The sequence below is a fragment of the Cyanistes caeruleus genome, chromosome 3 (assembly GCF_971803275.1).
Source record: "Cyanistes caeruleus chromosome 3, bCyaCae1.hap1.1, whole genome shotgun sequence".
Taxonomy (NCBI): Eukaryota; Metazoa; Chordata; class Aves; order Passeriformes; family Paridae; genus Cyanistes; species Cyanistes caeruleus.
In genome coordinates, this window is record NC_141703.1 from 116,890,471 (window position 1) to 116,906,204 (window position 15,734).

Below are 15,734 nucleotides of genomic sequence, written 5' to 3' on the forward strand. Positions count from 1 at the left end.
TTGTGAGAGTCTTCTTGAATTTTGTGGAAATTTCCAGAGATTTTGTGAGATGTTGCAGGAATTTGGTAGGGTTTTGAGAAGATTTATGGAATTTTGTGGCATTTTTCTGCAATTTTGTGAGGCTTTTCCCGAATGTTTGGTGATATTGAGGTGATTTGGTGGGATGTTTCTGGAATTTTGAGGATTTTTCTGGGATTTGTACGAGACTTGAAGAATTTTGCGGGATTTTTCTTGAATTGTTTGGAAATTGTTGGAGATTTTGTGAGATGTTGCAGGAGTTTGTTTGGGTTTTGAGAAGATGTAGGGAATTTTGTGGCATTTTTCTGGAATTTTGAGGGGCTTTCAAGAACTTTGTGAGCGTTTTCTTGAATTTAGTGGAAATTTGTTGAGATTTTGTGAGATGGTTCTGGAATTTGGTGGGATTTTTGTGGGATTTTGAGGATTTCTCTTGAATTTTGTGGGATTTGGAGGAGACTTGAAGAATTTGGAGGGAATTTTCTTGAACTTTTTGGATATTGGTGGAGATTTTGTGAGATGTCTGTAGAATTTTGTAATGTTTTGAGAAGATGTAGGGAATTTTGTGGCATTTTTCTGGAATTTTGAGGGGCTTTCAAGAACTTTTGAGCGTTGTCTTGAATTTAGTGGAAATTTGTTGAGATTTTCTGAGATGGTTCTGGAATTTGGTGGGATATTGAGGAAATTCAGTGAATTTTGAGAGATTTTTCTTGAATTTTGTGGAAATTGTGGGAGATTTTGTGGGATGTTGCAGGAATGTGGTTGGGTTTTGAGAAGATTTAGGGAATTGTGTGGGGCTTGTACAGGATTTTGTGCGATTTCTTTTGAATTTTATGGGATTTCTCTTGAATTTTGTGGGATGTTTGTGGGATGTTTGTGGGATGTTTGTGGGATGTTTGTGGGATGTTTGTGGTATTTGGAGGAGACTTGAAGAATTTTGCGGGATTTTTCTTGAATTGTTTGGAAATTGGTGGAGATTTTGTGAGATGTTGCAGGAATTTGTTTGGGTTCTGAGAAGATGGAAGGAATTTTATGGGATTTTTGTGGAATTTTGAGGATTTCTCTTGAATTTTGTGGGATTTGGAGGAGACTTGAAGAATTTTGCGGGATTTTTCTTGAATTGTTTGGAAATTGGTGGAGATTTTTTGAGATGTCTGTGGAATTTTGTAATGTTTTGAGCAGATTTAGGGAATTTTGTGGCATTTTTCTGTAATTTTGAGGGGCTTTTCCAGAATGTTTGGTGATATTGAGGATATTTTGCGGGATGTTTCTGGAATTTTGTGGGATTTTTCTGGGATTTGTACGAGACTTGAAGAATTTGGAGGGATTTTTCTTGAATTTTGTGGAAATTGTTGGAGATTTTGTGGGATGTTGCAGGAATTTGGTAGGGTTTTGAGAAGATTTATGGAATTTTGTGGCATTTTTCTGCAATTTTGTGAGGCTTTTCCAGAATGTTTGGTGATATTGAGGTGATTTGGTGGGATGTTTCTGGAATTTTGTGGGATTTTTCTGGGATTTGTACGAGACTTGAAGAATTTTGCGGGATTTTTCTTGAATTGTTTGGAAATTGGTGGAGATTTTGTGAGATGTTGCAGGAGTTTGTTTGGGTTTTGAGAAGATGTAGGGAATTTTGTGGCATTTTTCTGGAATTTTGAGGGGCTTTCAAGAACTTTGTGAGCGTTTTCTTGAATTTAGTGGAAATTTGTTGAGATTTTGTGAGATGGTTCTGGAATTTGGTGGGATTTTTGTGGGATTTTGAGGATTTGTCTTGAATTTTGTGGGATTTGGAGGAGACTTGAAGAATTTGGAGGGAATTTTCTTGAACTTTTTGGATATTGGTGGAGATTTTGTGAGATGTCTGTAGAATTTTGTAATGTTTTGAGAAGATGTAGGGAATTTTGTGGCATTTTTCTGGAATTTTGAGGGGCTTTCAAGAACTTTGTGAGCGTTGTCTTGAATTTAGTGGAAATTTGTTGAGATTTTCTGAGATGGTTCTGGAATTTGGTGGGATATTGAGGAAATTCAGTGAATTTTGAGAGATTTTTCTTGAATTTTGTGGAAATTGTGGGAGATTTTGTGGGATGTTGCAGGAATGTGGTTGGGTTTTGAGAAGATTTAGGGAATTGTGTGGGGCTTGTACAGGATTTTGTGCGATTTCTTTTGAATTTTATGGGATTTCTCTTGAATTTTGTGGGATGTTTGTGGGATGTTTGTGGGATGTTTGTGGGATGTTTGTGGGATGTTTGTGGTATTTGGAGGAGACTTGAAGAATTTTGCGGGATTTTTCTTGAATTGTTTGGAAATTGGTGGAGATTTTGTGAGATGTTGCAGGAATTTGTTTGGGTTCTGAGAAGATGGAAGGAATTTTATGGGATTTTTGTGGAATTTTGAGGATTTCTCTTGAATTTTGTGGGATTTGGAGGAGACTTGAAGAATTTGGAGGGAATTTTCTTAGATTTTGTGGAAATTTGATTGAGATTTTGTGAGATGGTTCTGGAATTTGGTGGGATATTGAGGAAATTCAGTGAATTTGGAGGGATTTTTCTTGAATTTTGTGGAAATTGTTGGAGATTTTGTGGGATGTTGCAGGAATTTGGTAGGGTTTTGAGAAGATTTATGGAATTTTGTGGCATTTTTCTGCAATTTTGTGAGGCTTTTCCAGAATGTTTGGTGATATTGAGGTGATTTGGTGGGATGTTTCTGGAATTTTGTGGGATTTTTCTGGGATTTGTACGAGACTTGAAGAATTTTGCGGGATTTTTCTTGAATTGTTTGGAAATTGTTGGAGATTTTGTGAGATGTTGCAGGAGTTTGTTTGGGTTTTGAGAAGATGTAGGGAATTTTGTGGCATTTTTCTGGAATTTTGAGGGGCTTTCAAGAACTTTGTGAGCGTTTTCTTGAATTTAGTGGAAATTTGTTGAGATTTTGTGAGATGGTTCTGGAATTTGGTGGGATTTTTGTGGGATTTTGAGGATTTCTCTTGAATTTTGTGGGATTTGGAGGAGACTTGAAGAATTTGGAGGGAATTTTCTTGAACTTTTTGGATATTGGTGGAGATTTTGTGAGATGTCTGTAGAATTTTGTAATGTTTTGAGAAGATGTAGGGAATTTTGTGGCATTTTTCTGGAATTTTGAGGGGCTTTCAAGAACTTTGTGAGCGTTGTCTTGAATTTAGTGGAAATTTGTTGAGATTTTCTGAGATGGTTCTGGAATTTGGTGGGATATTGAGGAAATTCAGTGAATTTTGAGAGATTTTTCTTGAATTTTGTGGAAATTGTGGGAGATTTTGTGGGATGTTGCAGGAATGTGGTTGGGTTTTGAGAAGATTTAGGGAATTGTGTGGGGCTTGTACAGGATTTTGTGCGATTTCTTTTGAATTTTATGGGATTTCTCTTGAATTTTGTGGGATGTTTGTGGGATGTTTGTGGGATGTTTGTGGGATGTTTGTGGGATGTTTGTGGTATTTGGAGGAGACTTGAAGAATTTTGCGGGATTTTTCTTGAATTGTTTGGAAATTGGTGGAGATTTTGTGAGATGTTGCAGGAATTTATTTCGGTTTTGAGAAGATGTAGGGAATTTTGTGGCATTTTTCTGGAATTTTGAGGGGCTTTCAAGAACTTTGTGAGCGTTTTCTTGAATTTAGTGGAAATTAGTTGAGATTTTGTGAGATGGTTCTGGAATTTGGTGGGATTTTTGTGGGATTTTGAGGATTTGTCTTGAATTTTGTGGGATTTGGAGGAGACTTGAAGAATTTGGAGGGAATTTTCTTGAACTTTTTGGATATTGGTGGAGATTTTGTGAGATGCTGCAGGAATGTGGTTGGGTTTTGAGAAGATTTAGGGATTTTTGTGGGATTTTCGTGGAATTTTCAGCAGCTTTCAAGTATTTTGTGAGTATTCTTCTTGAATTTTGTGGAAATTTCCGGAGATTTTGTGAGATGTTGCAGGAATTTTGTGTGATTTTTGTGGAATTTTGAGGAATTCTCTGGAATTTTGTGGGATTTGGAGGAGACTTGAAGAAGTTGGAGGGATTTTTCCTAAATGTTGTGGAAATTGGTGGAGATTTTGTGAGATGTTGCAGGAATTTGTTTGGATTTTGAGAAGATGTAGGGAATTTTGTTGGATTTTCGTGGAATTTTGAGGATTTCTCTTGAATTTTGTGGGATTTGGAGCAGACTTGAAGAATTTGGAGGGAATTTTCTTGAATTTTTTGGAAATGTGTGGAGATTTTGTGAGATGTCTGTAGAATTTTGTAATGTTTTGAGAAGATGTAGGGAATTTTGTGGCATTTTTCTGGAATTTTGAGGGGCTTTCAAGAACTTTGTGAGCGTTTTCTTGAATTTAGTGGAAATTTGTTGAGATTTTGTGAGATGGTTCTGGAATTTGGTGGGATATTGAGGAAATTCAGTGAATTTTGAGAGATTTTTCTTGAATTTTGTGGAAATTGTTGGAGATTTTGTGGGATGCTGCAGGAATGCGGTTGGGTTTTGAGAAGATTTAGGGAATTGTGTGGGGCTTGTACAGGATTTTGTGCGATTTCTTTTGAATTTTATGGGATTTCTCTTGAATTTTGTGGGATGTTTGTGGGATGTTTGTGGGATGTTTGTGGTATTTGGAGGAGACTTGAAGAATTTTGCGGGATTTTTCTTGAATTGTTTGGAAATTGGTGGAGATTTTGTGAGATGTTGCAGGAATTTGTTTGGGTTCTGAGAAGATGGAAGGAATTTTATGGGATTTTTGTGGAATTTTGAGGATTTCTCTTGAATTTTGTGGGATTTGGAGGAGACTTGAAGAATTTGGAGGGAATTTTCTTAGATTTTGTGGAAATTTGTTGAGATTTTGTGAGATGGTTCTGGAATTTGGTGGGATATTGAGGAAATTCAGTGAATTTTGAGAGATTTTTCTTGAATTTTGTGGAAATTGTTGGAGATTTTGTGGGATGTTGCAGGAATTTGGTAGGGTTTTGAGAAGGTTTAGGGAATTTTGTGGCATTTTTCTGCAATTTTGTGAGGCTTTTCCAGAATGTTTGGTGATATTGAGGTGATTTGGTGGGATGTTTCTGGAATTTTGTGGGATTTTTCTGGGATTTGTACGAGACTTGAAGAATTTGGAGGGATTTTTCTTGAATTTTGTGGAAATTGTTGGAGATTTTGTGGGATGTTGCAGGAATGTGGTTGGGTTTTGAGAAGATGTAGGGAATTTTGTGGCATTTTTCTGGAATTTTGAGGGGCTTTCAAGAACTTTGTGAGAGTTTTCTTGAATTTAGTGGCAATTTGTTGAGATTTTGTGAGATGGTTCTGGAATTTGGTGGGATTTTTGTGGGATTTGGAGGATTTGTCTTGAATTTTGTGGGATTTGGAGGAGACTTGAAGAATTTTGCGGTAATTTTCTTGAATTTTTTGGAAATGTGTGGAGATTTTGTGAGATGTCTGTAGAATTTTGTAATGTTTTGAGAAGATGTAGGGAATTTTGTGGCATTTTTCTGCAATTTTGAGGGGGTTTCAAGAACTTTGTGAGCGTTGTCTTGAATTTAGTGGAAATTTGTTTAGATTTTGTGAGATGGTTCTGGAATTTGGTGGGATATTGAGGAAATTCAGTGAATTTTGAGAGATTTTTCTTGAATTTTGTGGAAATTGTTGGAGATTTTGTGGGATGTTGCAGGAATTTGGTAGGGTTTTGAGAAGGTTTAGGGAATTTTGTGGCATTTTTCTGCAATTTTGTGCGGTTTTTCCAGAATGTTTGGTGATATTGAGGTGATTTGGTGGGATGTTTCTGGAATTTTGTGGGATTTTTCTGGGATTTGTACGAGACTTGAAGAATTTGGAGGGATTTTTCTTGAATTTTGTGGAAATTGTTGGAGATTTTGTGGGATGTTCCAGGAATGTGGTTGGGTTTTGAGAAGATGTAGGGAATTTTGTGGCATTTTTCTGGAATTTTGAGGGGCTTTCAAGAACTTTGTGAGAGTTTTCTTGAATTCAGTGGCAATTTGTTGAGATTTTGTGAGATGGTTCTGGAATTTGGTGGGATTTTTGTGGGATTTTGAGGATTTGTCTTGAATTTTGTGGGATTTGGAGGAGACTTGAAGAATTTGGAGGGAATTTTCTTGAATTTTTTGGATATTGGTGGAGATTTTGTGAGATGCTGCAGGAATGTGGTTGGGTTTTGAGAAGATTTAGGGATTTTTGTGGGATTTTCGTGGAATTTTCAGCAGCTTTCAAGTATTTTGTGAGAGTCTTCTTGAATTTTGTGTAAATTTCCAGAGATTTTGTGAGATGTTGCAGGAATTTTGTGTGATTTTTGTGGAATTTTGAGGAATTCTCTTGAATTTTGTGGGATTTGGAGGAGACTTGAAGAAGTTGGAGGGATTTTTCCTAAATGTTGTGGAAATTGGTGGAGATTTTGTGAGATGTTGCAGGAATTTGTTTGGATTTTGAGAAGATGTAGGGAATTTTGTTGGATTTTTGTGGAATTTTGAGGATTTCTCTTGAATTTTGTGGGATTTGGAGGAGACTTGAAGAATTTTGCAGGATTTTTCTTGAATTTTGTGGAAATTGGTGGAGATTTTGTGAGATGTCTGTGGAATTTTGTAATGTTTTGAGAAGATGTAGGGAATTTTGTGGCATTTTTCTGGAATTTTGAGGGGCTTTCAAGAACTTTGTGAGCGTTGTCTTGAATTTAGTGGAAATTTGTTGAGATTTTGTGAGATGGTTCTGGAATTTGGTGGGATATTGAGGAAATTCAGTGAATTTTGAGAGATTTTTCTTGAATTTTGTGGAAATTGTGGGAGATTTTGTGGGATGTTGCAGGAATGTGGTTGGGTTTTGAGAAGATTTAGGGAATTGTGTGGGGCTTGTACAGGATTTTGTGCGATTTCTTTTGAATTTTATGGGATTTCTCTTGAATTTTGTGGGATGTTTGTGGGATGTTTGTGGGATGTTTGTGGGATGTTTGTGGTATTTGGAGGAGACTTGAAGAATTTTGCGGGATTTTTCTTGAATTGTTTGGAAATTGGTGGAGATTTTGTGAGATGTTGCAGGAATTTGGTTGGGTTCTGAGAAGATGGAAGGAATTTTGTTGGATTTTTGTGGAATTTTGAGGATTTCTCTTGAATTTTGTGGGATTTGGAGGAGACTTGAAGAATTTTGCGGGATTTTTCTTGAATTTTGTGGAAATTGGTGGAGATTTTGTGAGATGTCTGTGGAATTTTGTAATGTTTTGAGCAGATTTAGGGAATTTTTTGGCATTTTTCTGTAATTTTGAGGGGCTTTTCCAGAATGTTTGGTGATATTGAGGAGATTTTGTGGGATGTTTCTGGAATTTTGTGGGATTTTTCTGGGATTTGTACGAGACTTGAAGAATTTGGAGGGATTTTTCTTGAATTTTTTGGATATTGGTGGAGATTTTGTGGGATGTTGCAGGAATGTGGTTGGTTTTGAGAAGATGTAGGGAATTTTGTGGCATTTTTCTGGAATTTTGAGGGGCTTTCAAGAACTTTGTGAGAGTTTTCTTGAATTTAGTGGCAATTTGTTGAGATTTTGTGAGATGGTTCTGGAATTTGGTGGGATTTTTGTGGGATTTGGAGGATTTGTCTTGAATTTTGTGGGATTTGGAGGAGACTTGAAGAATTTGGAGGGAATTTTCTTGAATTTTTTGGATATTGGTGGAGATTTTGTGAGATGCTGCAGGAATGTGGTTGGGTTTTGAGAAGATTTAGAGATTTTTGTGGGATTTTCGTGGAATTTTCAGCAGCTTTCAAGTATTTTGTGAGAGTCTTCTTGAATTTTGTGGAAATTTCCAGAGATTTTGTGAGATGTTGCAGGAATTTGGTGGGATTTTTGTGGGATTTTGAGGATTTCTCTTGAATTTTGTGGGATTTGGAGGAGACTTGAAGAATTTGGAGGGAATTTTCTTAGATTTTGTGGAAATTTGTTGAGATTTTGTGAGATGGTTCTGTAATTTGGTGGGATATTGAGGAAATTCAGTGAATTTTGAGGGATTTTTCTTGAATTTTGTGGAAATTGTTGGAGATTTTGTGGGATGTTGCAGGAATGTGGTTGGGTTCTGAGGAGATTTAGGGAATTGTGTGGGGCTTGTACAGAATTTGGTGGGATTTCTCTTGAATTTTGTGGGATTTCTATTGAATTTTATGGGATGTTTGTGGGATGTTTGTGAGATGTTTGTAGGATGTTTGTGGTATTTGGAGGAGACTTGACGAATTTTGCGGGATTTTTCTTGAATTTTGTGGAAATTGGTGGAGATTTTGTGAGATGTTGCAGGAATTTGGTTGGGTTTTGAGAAGATGGAAGGAATTTTGTTGGATTTTTGTGGAATTTTGAGGATTTCTCTTGAATTTTGTGGGATTTGGAGGAGACTTGAAGAATTTGGAGGGAATTTTCTTAGATTTTGTGGAAATTTGTTGAGATTTTGTGAGATGGTTCTGGAATTTGGTGGGATATTGAGGAAATTCAGTGAATTTGGAGGGATTTTTCTTGAATTTTGTGGAAATTCTTGGAGATTATGTGGGATGTTGCAGGAATTTGGTAGGGTTTTGAGAAGGTTTAGGGAATTTTGTGGCATTTTTCTGCAATTTTGTGAGGCTTTCCAGAATGTTTGGTGATATTGAGGTGATTTGGTGGGATGTTTCTGGAATTTTGTGGGATTTTTCTGGGATTTGTACGAGACTTGAAGAATTTGGAGGGATTTTTCTTGAATTTTGTGGAAATTGTTGGAGATTTTGTGGGATGTTGCAGGAATGTGGTTGGGTTTTGAGAAGATGTAGGGAATTTTGTGGCATTTTTCTGGAATTTTGAGGGGCTTTCAAGAACTTTGTGAGAGTTTTCTTGAATTTAGTGGCAATTTGTTGAGATTTTGTGAGATGGTTCTGGAGTTTGGTGGGATTTTTGTGGGATTTGGAGGATTTGTCTTGAATTTTGTGGGATTTGGAGGAGACTTGAAGAATTTTGCGGGAATTTTCTTGAATTTTTTGGAAATGTGTGGAGATTTTGTGAGATGTCTGTAGAATTTTGTAATGTTTTGAGAAGATGTAGGGAATTTTGTGGCATTTTTCTGGAATTTTGAGGGGCTTTCAAGAACTTTGTGAGCGTTGTCTTGAATTTAGTGGAAATTTGTTGAGATTTTGTGAGATGGTTCTGGAATTTGGTGGGATATTGAGGAAATTCAGTGAATTTTGAGAGATTTTTCTTGAATTTTGTGGAAATTGTTGGAGATTTTGTGGGACGCTGCAGGAATGCAGTTGGGTTTTGAGAAGATTTAGGGAATTGTGTGGGGCTTGTACAGGATTTTGTGCGATTTCTTTTGAATTTTATGGGATTTCTCTTGAATTTTGTGGGATGTTTGTGGGATGTTTGTGGGATGTTTCTGGGATGTTTGTGGGATGTTTGTGGTATTTGGAGGAGACTTGAAGAATTTTGCGGGATTTTTCTTGAATTGTTTGGAAATTGGTGGAGATTTTGTGAGATGTTGCAGGAATTTGTTTGGGTTCTGAGAAGATGGAAGGAATTTTATGGGATTTTTGTGGAATTTTGAGGATTTCTCTTGAATTTTGTGGGATTTGGAGGAGACTTGAAGAATTTTGCGGGATTTTTCTTGAATTTTGTGGAAATTGGTGGAGATTTTGTGAGATGTCTGTGGAATTTTGTAATGTTTTGAGCAGATTTAGGGAATTTTGTGGCATTTTTCTGGAATTTTGAGGGGCTTTCAAGAACTTTGTGAGCGTTTTCTTGAATTTAGTGGAAATTTGTTGAGATTTTGTGAGATGGTTCTGGAATTTGGTGGGATTTTTGTGGGATTTGGAGGATTTGTCTTGAATTTTGTGGGATTTGGAGGAGACTTGAAGAATTCGGAGGGAATTTTCTTGAACTTTTTGGATATTGGTGGAGATTTTGTGAGATGCTGCGGGAATGTGGTTGGGTTTTGAGAAGATTTAGGGATTTTTGTGGGATTTTCGTGGAATTTTCAGCAGCTTTCAAGTATTTTGTGAGAGTCTTCTTGAATTTTGTGGAAATTTCCAGAGATTTTGTGAGATGTTGCAGGAATTTTGTGGGATTTTTGTGGAATTTTGAGGAATTCTCTTGAATTTTGTGGGATTTGGAGGAGACTTGAAGAATTTTGCGGGATTTTTCTTGAATTTTGTGGAAATTGGTGGAGATTTTGTGAGATGTTGCAGGAATTTGTTTGGATTTTGAGAAGATGTAGGGAATTTTGTTGGATTTTTGTGGAATTTTGAGGATTTCTCTTGAATTTTGTGGGATTTGGCGGAGACTTGAAGAATTTTGCAGGATTTTTCTTTAATTTTGTGGAAATTGGTGGAGATTTTGTGAGATGTCTGTGGAATTTTGTAATGTTTTGAGAAGATGTAGGGAATTTTGTGGCATTTTTCTGGAATTTTGAGGGGCTTTCAAGAACTTTGTGAGCGTTGTCTTGAATTTAGTGGAAATTTGTTGAGATTTTGTGAGATGGTTCTGGAATTTGGTGGGATATTGAGGAAATTCAGTGAATTTTGAGAGATTTTTCTTGAATTTTGTGGAAATTTCCAGAGATTTTGTGGGAAGTTGCAGGAATGTGGTTGGGTTTTGAGAAGATTTAGGGAATTGTGTGAGGCTTGTACAGGATTTTGTGCGATTTCTTTTGAATTTTATGGGATTTCTCTTGAATTTTGTGGGATGTTTGTGGGATGTTTGTGGGATGTTTGTGGGATGTTTGTGGTATTTGGAGGAGACTTGAAGAATTTTGCGGGATTTTTCTTGAATTGTTTGGAAATTGGTGGAGATTTTGTGAGATGTTGCAGGAGTTTGTTTGGGTTCTGAGAAGATGGAAGGAATTTTATGGGATTTTTGTGGAATTTTGAGGATTTCTCTTGAATTTTGTGGGATTTGGAGGAGACTTGAAGAATTTTGCGGGAATTTTTTTAGATATTGTGGAAATTGGTGGAGATTTTGTGAGGTGTCTGTGGAATTTTGTAATGTTTTGAGAAGATGTAGGGAATTTTGTGGCATTTTTCTGGAATTTTGAGGGGCTTTCAAGAACTTTGTGAGAGTTTTTTTTAATTTTTTGGAAATTTGTTGAGATTTTGTGAGATGGTTCTGGAGTTTGGTGGGGTATTGAGGAAATTCAGTGAATTTTGAGGGATTTTTCTTGAATTTTGTGGAAATTGTTGGAGATTTTGTGGGATGTTGCAGGAATGTGGTTGGGTTCTGAGAAGATTTAGGGAATTGTGTGGGGCTTGTACAGAATTTGGTGGGATTTCTCTTGAATTTTGTGGGATTTCTATTGAATTTTATGGGATGTTTGTGGGATGTTTGTGAGATGTTTGTAGGATGTTTGTGGTATTTGGAGGAGACTTGAAGAATTTTGCGGGATTTTTCTTGAAATGTTTGGAAATTGGTGGAGATTTTGTGAGATGTTGCAGGAATTTGTTTGGGTTCTGAGAAGATGGAAGGAATTTTGTTGGATTTTTGTGGAATTTTGAGGATTTCTCTTGAATTTTGTGGGATTTGGAGGAGACTTGAAGAATTTGGAGGGAATTTTCTTAGATTTTGTGGAAATTTGTTGAGATTTTGTGAGATGGTTCTGGAATTTGGTGGGATATTGAGGAAATTCAGTGAATTTGGAGGGAATTTTCTTGAATTTTGTGGAAATTTCCAGAGATTTTGTGGGATGTTGCAGGAATGTGGTTGGGTTCTGAGAAGATTTAGGGAATTGTGTGGGGCTTGTACAGAATTTGGTGGGATTTCTCTTGAATTTTGTGGGATTTCTATTGAATTTTATGGGATGTTTGTGGGATGTTTGTGAGATGTTTGTAGGATGTTTGTGGTATTTGGAGGAGACTTGACGAATTTTGCGGGATTTTTCTTGAATTTTGTGGAAATTGGTGGAGATTTTGTGAGATGTTGCAGGAATTTGGTTGGGTTTTGAGAAGATGGAAGGAATTTTGTTGGATTTTTGTGGAATTTTGAGGATTTCTCTTGAATTTTGTGGGATTTGGAGGAGACTTGAAGAATTTGGAGGGAATTTTCTTAGATTTTGTGGAAATTTGTTGAGATTTTGTGAGATGGTTCTGGAATTTGGTGGGATATTGAGGAAATTCAGTGAATTTGGAGGGATTTTTCTTGAATTTTGTGGAAATTCTTGGAGATTATGTGGGATGTTGCTGGAATTTGGTAGGGTTTTGAGAAGATTTATGGAATTTTGCGGCATTTTTCTGCAATTTTGTGAGGCTTTCCAGAATTTTTGGTGATATTGAGGTGATTTGGTGGGATGTTTCTGGAATTTTGTGGGATTTTTCTGGGATTTGTACGAGACTTGAAGAATTTGGAGGGATTTTTCTTGAATTTTTTGGATATTGGTGGAGATTTTGTGGGATGTTGCAGGAATGTGGTTGGTTTTGAGAAGATGTAGGGAATTTTGTGGCATTTTTCTGGAATTTTGAGGGGCTTTCAAGAACTTTGTGAGCGTTTTCTTGAATTTAGTGGCAATTTGTTGAGATTTTGTGAGATGGTTCTGGAGTTTGGTGGGATTTTTGTGGGATTTGGAGGATTTGTCTTGAATTTTGTGGGATTTGGAGGAGACTTGAAGAATTTTGCGGGAATTTTCTTGAATTTTTTGGAAATGTGTGGAGATTTTGTGAGATGTCTGTAGAATTTTGTAATGTTTTGAGAAGATGTAGGGAATTTTGTGGCATTTTTCTGGAATTTTGAGGGGCTTTCAAGAACTTTGTGAGCGTTGTCTTGAATTTAGTGGAAATTTGTTGAGATTTTGTGAGATGGTTCTGGAATTTGGTGGGATATTGAGGAAATTCAGTGAATTTTGAGAGATTTTTCTTGAATTTTGTGGAAATTGTTGGAGATTTTGTGGGACGCTGCAGGAATGCAGTTGGGTTTTGAGAAGATTTAGGGAATTGTGTGGGGCTTGTACAGGATTTTGTGCGATTTCTTTTGAATTTTATGGGATTTCTCTTGAATTTTGTGGGATGTTTGTGGGATTTTTGTGGGATGTTTGTGGGATGTTTGTGGGATGTTTGTGGTATTTGGAGGAGACTTGAAGAATTTTGCGGGATTTTTCTTGAATTGTTTGGAAATTGGTGGAGATTTTGTGAGATGTTGCAGGAATTTGTTTGGGTTCTGAGAAGATGGAAGGAATTTTATGGGATTTTTGTGGAATTTTGAGGATTTCTCTTGAATTTTGTGGGATTTGGAGGAGACTTGAAGAATTTTGCGGGATTTTTCTTGAATTTTGTGGAAATTGGTGGAGATTTTGTGAGATGTCTGTGGAATTTTGTAATGTTTTGAGCAGATTTAGGGAATTTTGTGGCAGTTTTCTGGAATTTTGAGGGGCTTTCAAGAACTTTGTGAGAGTTTTCTTGAATTTAGTGGCAATTTGTTGAGATTTTGTGAGATGGTTCTGGAGTTTGGTGGGATTTTTGTGGGATTTGGAGGATTTGTCTTGAATTTTGTGGGATTTGGAGGAGACTTGAAGAATTTGGAGGGAATTTTCTTGAATTTTTTGGATATTGGTGGAGATTTTGTGAGATGCTGCAGGAATGTGGTTGGGTTTTGAGAAGATTTAGAGATTTTTGTGGGATTTTCGTGGAATTTTCAGCAGCTTTCAAGTATTTTGTGAGAGTCTTCTTGAATTTTGTGGAAATTTCCAGAGATTTTGTGAGATGTTGCAGGAATTTGGTGGGATTTTTGTGGGATTTTGAGGATTTCTCTTGAATTTTGTGGGATTTGGAGGAGACTTGAAGAAGTTGGAGGGATTTTTCCTAAATGTTGTGGAAATTGGTGGAGATTTTGTGAGATGTTGCAGGAGTTTGTTTGGGTTTTGAGAAGATGGAAGGAATTTTGTAGGATTTTTGTGGAATTTTGAGGATTTCTCTTGAATTTTGTGGGATTTGGAGGAGACTTGAAGAATTTGGAGGGAATTTTCTTAGATTTTGTGGAAATTTGTTGAGATTTTGTGAGATGGTTCTGTAATTTGGTGGGATATTGAGGAAATTCAGTGAATTTGGAGGGATTTTTCTTGAATTTTGTGGAAATTGTTGGAGATTTTGTGGGATGTTGCAGGAATGTGGTTGGGTTCTGAGGAGATTTAGGGAATTGTGTGGGGCTTGTACAGAATTTGGTGGGATTTCTCTTGAATTTTGTGGGATTTCTATTGAATTTTATGGGATGTTTGTGGGATGTTTGTGAGATGTTTGTAGGATGTTTGTGGTATTTGGAGGAGACTTGACGAATTTTGCGGGATTTTTCTTGAATTTTGTGGAAATTGGTGGAGATTTTGTGAGATGTTGCAGGAATTTGTTTGGGTTCTGAGAAGATGGAAGGAATTTTATGGGATTTTTGTGGAATTTTGAGGATTTCTCTTGAATTTTGTGGGATTTGGAGGAGACTTGAAGAATTTTGCGGGATTTTTCTTGAATTTTGTGGAAATTGGTGGAGATTTTGTGAGATGTCTGTGGAATTTTGTAATGTTTTGAGCAGATTTAGGGAATTTTGTGGCATTTTTCTGGAATTTTGAGGGGCTTTCAAGAACTTTGTGAGAGTTTTCTTGAATTTAGTGGAAATTTGTTGAGATTTTGTGAGATGGTTCTGGAATTTGGTGGGATTTTTGTGGGATTTGGAGGATTTGTCTTGAATTTTGTGGGATTTGGAGGAGACTTGAAGAATTCGGAGGGAATTTTCTTGAACTTTTTGGATATTGGTGGAGATTTTGTGAGATGTTGCAGGAATTTGGTTGGGTTTTGAGAAGATGGAAGGAATTTTGTTGGATTTTTGTGGAATTTTGAGGATTTCTCTTGAATTTTGTGGGATTTGGAGGAGACTTGAAGAATTTGGAGGGAATTTTCTTAGATTTTGTGGAAATTTGTTGAGATTTTGTGAGATGGTTCTGGAATTTGGTGGGATATTGAGGAAATTCAGTGAATTTGGAGGGATTTTTCTTGAATTTTGTGGAAATTCTTGGAGATTATGTGGGATGTTGCAGGAATTTGGTAGGGTTTTGAGAAGGTTTAGGGAATTTTGTGGCATTTTTCTGCAATTTTGTGAGGCTTTCCAGAATGTTTGGTGATATTGAGGTGATTTGGTGGGATGTTTCTGGAATTTTGTGGGATTTTTCTGGGATTTGTACGAGACTTGAAGAATTTGGAGGGATTTTTCTTGAATTTTGTGGAAATTGTTGGAGATTTTGTGGGATGTTGCAGGAATGTGGTTGGGTTTTGAGAAGATGTAGGGAATTTTGTGGCATTTTTCTGGAATTTTGAGGGGCTTTCAAGAACTTTGTGAGAGTTTTCTTGAATTTAGTGGCAATTTGTTGAGATTTTGTGAGATGGTTCTGGAGTTTGGTGGGATTTTTGTGGGATTTGGAGGATTTGTCTTGAATTTTGTGGGATTTGGAGGAGACTTGAAGAATTTTGCGGGAATTTTCTTGAATTTTTTGGAAATGTGTGGAGATTTTGTGAGATGTCTGTAGAATTTTGTAATGTTTTGAGAAGATGTAGGGAATTTTGTGGCATTTTTCTGGAATTTTGAGGGGCTTTCAAGAACTTTGTGAGCGTTGTCTTGAATTTAGTGGAAATTTGTTGAGATTTTGTGAGATGGTTCTGGAATTTGGTGGGATATTGAGGAAATTCAGTGAATTTTGAGAGATTTTTCTTGAATTTTGTGGAAATTGTTGGAGATTTTGTGGGACGCTGCAGGAATGCAG